The sequence below is a fragment of the Acyrthosiphon pisum genome, chromosome A2 (assembly GCF_005508785.2).
Source record: "Acyrthosiphon pisum isolate AL4f chromosome A2, pea_aphid_22Mar2018_4r6ur, whole genome shotgun sequence".
In the NCBI taxonomy this organism is placed as follows: domain Eukaryota; kingdom Metazoa; phylum Arthropoda; class Insecta; order Hemiptera; family Aphididae; genus Acyrthosiphon; species Acyrthosiphon pisum.
Genome location: NC_042495.1, coordinates 27,815,251 through 27,821,201, shown reverse-complemented (window position 1 = coordinate 27,821,201; position 5,951 = coordinate 27,815,251).

The window sequence follows — 5,951 nt, the reverse complement described above, 5'->3', positions numbered from 1 at the left end:
ATAACCTTTTAGAACACTAAACATATTTAAATTTTCTTCAACAGTATCTTTTCTGATAGGAAAGTGAATATAGTTGGTACTTTGGGAGGTCAAAGTAGTTTTCAAAAGTGGCGGAAAAAACAAAAGAAAAATTAAGGAAAAACGGGAATTTTTCGCAAAATCTGTTTTCGAAAAAATCAATTTTGGTTTTTGGTGCAACTCTAAAACAAATTACTGTAAGTACATGACATTTTGACTGAATGTTTATATTAGTATTTTATATACACCGTACAATTTTTAAAATATTTTGATTTATTTTGATCTGTTTAAGGACATTTTCAGTTTCCATTTTTTTTTTAGTTTTTTTTTCTATAAATATCAACGAAATTTTATTTGTTGGTAAAAAAAGCTTGAAAATTAAATAGATGGTCAATTTAATATTTTGTTTTTTTATTTTTTATTATTACCCAAGTATGATTAAGTAAATTAATTTAAATCAAACCACAGAATTGTGTTTACGTTAGTACCTATACGAGTACGTTGTATTATAATATAAATAAAAAAATTAAAAATAGCTATGTATATTAATGAAATTGATTATTAATTTAATTTAATTACCATAGGTAGCATAAAGGTTACACAATTTGTGTGTTTAATAAGACTGTGCTTGGTAAGACGGAGGAGATAACATTATGTAGTAGGTATAGCCCGTATATTTGTATATCCTTATAGGTGTAACGTGAAAGGTGGGCAGATTAATGAAAATAATTAACTCAAGTTAAGTTAAGTTAAGAGGGCACAAGATCGATAAGTTAAAAGTTAATATAGAAATATATATTAACTTAACTCAGTTTAAAAAAAGTTAATCAATTTCTTTAATTAGTTTTCTAAATCACATAAAGAGTGAATGTGTCTTTCTAGTTTCTAATTAATAAATTATAAAAACAATTTTATTGAATTTTTATCATAATGTAGACTGTATACCCTTTTACTTTTACTTTACAATTATTTATTGATTTAAACTATACTCATTTCAAATTAATAATTTAACAAATATATTTTTTTACATCGTATAGCAATTGAATGTCATAATACCTGAAGATGAGTACATGGCCTTCATATGTAATAGTAATATTTACGTATAATCGAAAAATTTCAAAATGTTTTTAACTTGAAGTTTTTTTTTAATCAACTAAGAAAAACTAAGTTATTTCAACTGTAAATTAAACTAGTTAAGTTCATAAGTTGATTAGAAAATAAACCATCTAGTGAAGTTAAAAAGTTAAATAAAAAATTAACTTTAACTTTTTAACTAGTTAATGCCCACCTTTGGTATTTAAGTCCGAATCAGGAGAGCGCAATATTGAACAAAATGTGGCATAAAAACATGGTTACGTGATTCGTATAACACGGCTTATTGAAGTGGATTACAGTACAAATACCTATTATAAAAACTGTAGAGGAGAATTTCTTTAACAATCGTATAAAGCCTGATTTTTTATATTTTTATTAATTATTTAAATAATTAATTGATAAAATGTAAAAAATACTTGTTAATTTACCATGTGGTATTGAACGATCGGAATACGATATAAAAGTAGGACTTCTTACAATTAATAAAAAAATACTCTTATATAAATTTTGTTATAGGTATTTATATGAAATCCTTATAATTAGGAAAACTTTTTTTTACCTATGGCTACGGTACATCCCAGATTACGCTGCTGATCCTCAGGGGTGAATTAATTTGGGTGACCTGGCAACCGCCCTCCACTCAGCATAATATTGACAGTTTTGTAATTTGTCAATATATATATTTCATATTTTTATATTTGTTCGGTTTATTTAAAAACCATGGTGACTTATAGTAATTCAGACATTAAAATAGTTGTATAGATTTATACAGGAAATGCATTTTACCGACAACGGTCATACACTCATAAATTATGTAGGTATAGGTACTTATTATTAATAATTACTAAGAGAACGCAGCACCCGCAAACGCGTTGTCTGCTTCTTACAGACGTACCTACTACATGGCAAATTGGTTTATAGCAGTTCCAATTTGTGTGCAATAACTAGGGTTCGGAGTTAAAGGAAATATACCCAATAAAAAAGCATTTAAAATATCAAAAATTTACTAAAGAATTAAATAGGTTTGTATTAGAAAAAAAATCACTATGATGCACTAAGATAGACCGACTTCAGTAAAACGTTGACGGTTTGGACTTGAAATAATATTATTGTAGATAAAAAATGATCTTTCTACGTCCACGGAAGACCGGGGTCTATATAAATAAACTCGAATAAGTATTTATATCAATCAATCAATATCGCCGATAATAAAACTCATTAAAAATAATCGACAGACGACAATGCAGTCTCTAAAATATCTCGTCGATGTGTACCCGTTAATATATATGTCATGTATAGGTAGAACTATCAAATCAATTGAAAATTAAACACAATAAAGGAATTTATAAGTAAAAAGGCAAAAAAAAACGTTCATCATCTTGCATAAGTATTAACTAACACACATTTTAAAATAAAAATTATTTTTCTATTATTAATAATAAGAGAGAAATAATATAATAATTTATTGTTGTTAAAAAAAAAAGGATTTTGCCTTCAAATCCGAACCCCCAGCTCGTATTAACGAAGTAACCGGATTTATATGTTTTTACACATCGTCACTTGGCCTATGCAGAGGAAAAAAATGTAAAACTCAGACGTCGTTAATACGACGCCACTTGGCGGTCCTTTATGATCGATAACAATCGTTTTCTAAAATGTCAAAATAAGATATATAGCCAGACGATAATGTTTCCATACTATATATGCGCACACAATGTATAGTTTGTCCCGTACTGAGGATTGATGTCCAAGTACAATTGTATGTATGGGTACAATGCACAATGTAGATCTACCTGCGTCTTTGTCGATCCGACTTGCTGACGCCTACTGCACCCTCTGCGGCGCAAACATTCGTCGAGAATAAAAATTATGTTTTAAAATACGCACGTTATAGAGGAGTGTACGACAACCATTGTAAATAAATATAATAATAATAATAATAATAATAATAATAATAACATCAACGCAGGTGACATTACAATATCTTTAATCTCGAAGACGGAGTCAAAAAACACCTGCCGATAAACACACAGACGGCGCCGATTCAGCGAAACTGCCGCCCGACCGTTTCAATCGTAAATTCGTAACATTTAAATATTTAATGTTATCGCTGGATGGATGGAGGAAGCCGGAGATATTATAGGTATATTGAAATTGGGTTTACAATATATGCCACGCCACCGCGCTGTCCTTAATCAGTGTAATTTATTATATCTATAATACTACTATATAAAATTGTTATAGGTTTTCTACGACCAAGCTAACCGAGAAAACGACTGAACCGATTTGGTTAAATTTTTTTACTGATATACCTGACAGTCTATTGAACGTTTTAGTACCACTTTAATTAATACAAAATAATTATAAAGGTCTTGAAAAATTAAAAAAACAATCGTAATATATTCTAATATAGGTATATAAAATAACAGGTCTTTTTTATGTTCCAATTTCGTAACGACACTATATTTTAATATTTTTCCAACTTTTTTATCACAGAGTTGTTCCAAATACTTTCCTGAGTGTCACCACATAGCACAATTTTATATTTATTTTGGTCGGATGCGATGGAGGGGGGAATGAATTGTATTTTTATTGTTCCAATTGTGTAACGACACTTTTTAATATTTTTTCAATATTTTTTTTTCATAGAGTTGTTCTAAATACCTTTCTGAATGTCACCACATCGCACGATTTTTATTTTTTTTGTCGGAAGGGAAAGATAAGAAAATCTATATATTATATAAAATCCAAATGTACCACTGACTCACTGATCGCTGTATCTCAACAGCCAGTCAACGTAAAAATTTGTAATTTGGAATAGTGGTAATTCCAAAACTTTCACCGTGAAATAAAAGAAGGATTGGCTGAAATTCGCATTTTATAGAGGTGCTCAAACAGGGACGGATTGCCTACAAGCGTGGCTGAGTTGCATTTACTGCAGTAAGTTATTCAAGAAAGTTATACAATTTTATTGAAATCATAGAAAAAATATTTTAAAAATTGGAAACTGAAAACAGTTATCGTGTATATGTTACGGGCAAGGTGAGGTAGTTGGGCATTGTGCATAGTGCCCGGACATTGTGTACAATGACCGAACCTTGAAGGGCAATGTATGCTACCATGTTTAAAACAATACAATTAAATAAATTTAATACAATATAATAATAAATATTATATTAATTAATTTATTATTATTTATTAGATGCATATTAATATACATAGTAGGTAATTAATATTTGTTTTTTTAGTTTAATAATATTAAAAAGTAGTTATATTTATTTATTTGAGCACGGGTTGCTACTGTGGCACTAAGAGTTACACAGTTTACCTGCTGCTTAACATTCGCATTATTTTGTTTTACACTTCTGCGTACAAACGCATCTATTATATCCTTGACCACCTAAGTTGGAATTGTGTCGAGCTACCTCTTTTAAGGAAATTATGTTTTCAGGTACTTCTTCGGTCGTTATAAAAGACTCCTCGCATAACTTAAATTGGTTACGACTTATACATTTGGTTTATTTTTCCTTCCTTGGTCCCAATGTCGTACAAATTGTCTTTTACTATAAAGTATACATTTATATTTATACTAATGACCCTCCGTGTCCAATATTTAAATTAATTTCATTAATAATTTCAAATATTTCTTCATTATAAACATAATATTTAATTGAATTAGAAGTAGGCAATATTGGCACCACCCATTTTTCAACTTCACCTATCATCATAACATCATATTTTTTAAAGCTTTATATTCTGTACCTGTTTTAGCCGTCGTTTTTGTTTTTAGTACTTAATAAAGATAAGTTGTCGATTAGATAACTAAAGGAGTGTTTGCACCCAGAGTCTGATCGATCAGTGATATGAGACGTGCACCTATCACACACCTGCCACACACACACGCACACACACACACATACACTCATACGCGCCATCTGTTATTTTTCTATCATATTTATATTTTATCTTTGTATTGTTAATAATCTTTATATTTTATCATTGTGAGTTAGGAAAATAATTAGTGTTTGAAGTATGAGAAATATTTCACTAAGTTGTGAAATATTTCAATGTTTTGTGAAATACCTATTGGATTTTTATTAATTATTTCATTTTTATTTTTTAAATATTATTTTGTTTTATATTTTTATTATATATAAATTATAATTATAATTTATATTATTTCATGTGAATCGTTAGCAAGAAAACTATGATATTTATAATATATACCTAAGTACTGGTTTCCTTTTACTGTTTCTTTTTAATATTTATTATGTTTTTTGTTTTATATAATTATAATACATGTTAACATTAATGAGAAACAATGATCTTCATAATATAACATAATTATTACATTATACGATAACACATTATATGATAAACGTTATACCCAAGCGTTTTTTTTTAAATTTATATTCCATTTTTATATTTTTATTTTTATTATGTTTTTTTTGTATACAATTATACAAATACATATCATAAGGATTCTCAATCAAGAAAACTCTGATCTGATTTTTAACATAAACTATATAAGTTACCACGTAGGTACATGGTACATATACAATATACCTATTTAGGTACATATACAATATACCTATCTATTCCTTATTTATTTTACATTTTTACATCAAATAATAGGTACAGCAAAAAAATACAATATTATATTATTACACATTAAAACTAAGAAAAAAATGTGTGTCAATGACTAATGAGGTATTTAATTTATTTAGATTAATTATTTAATATTTTACAAGACAAAACTACAAAAATAATGATTATTGAAATATTTCACACATTTTTTTAAATTTCATGAAATTATCAAACTCTATACGACTATACAT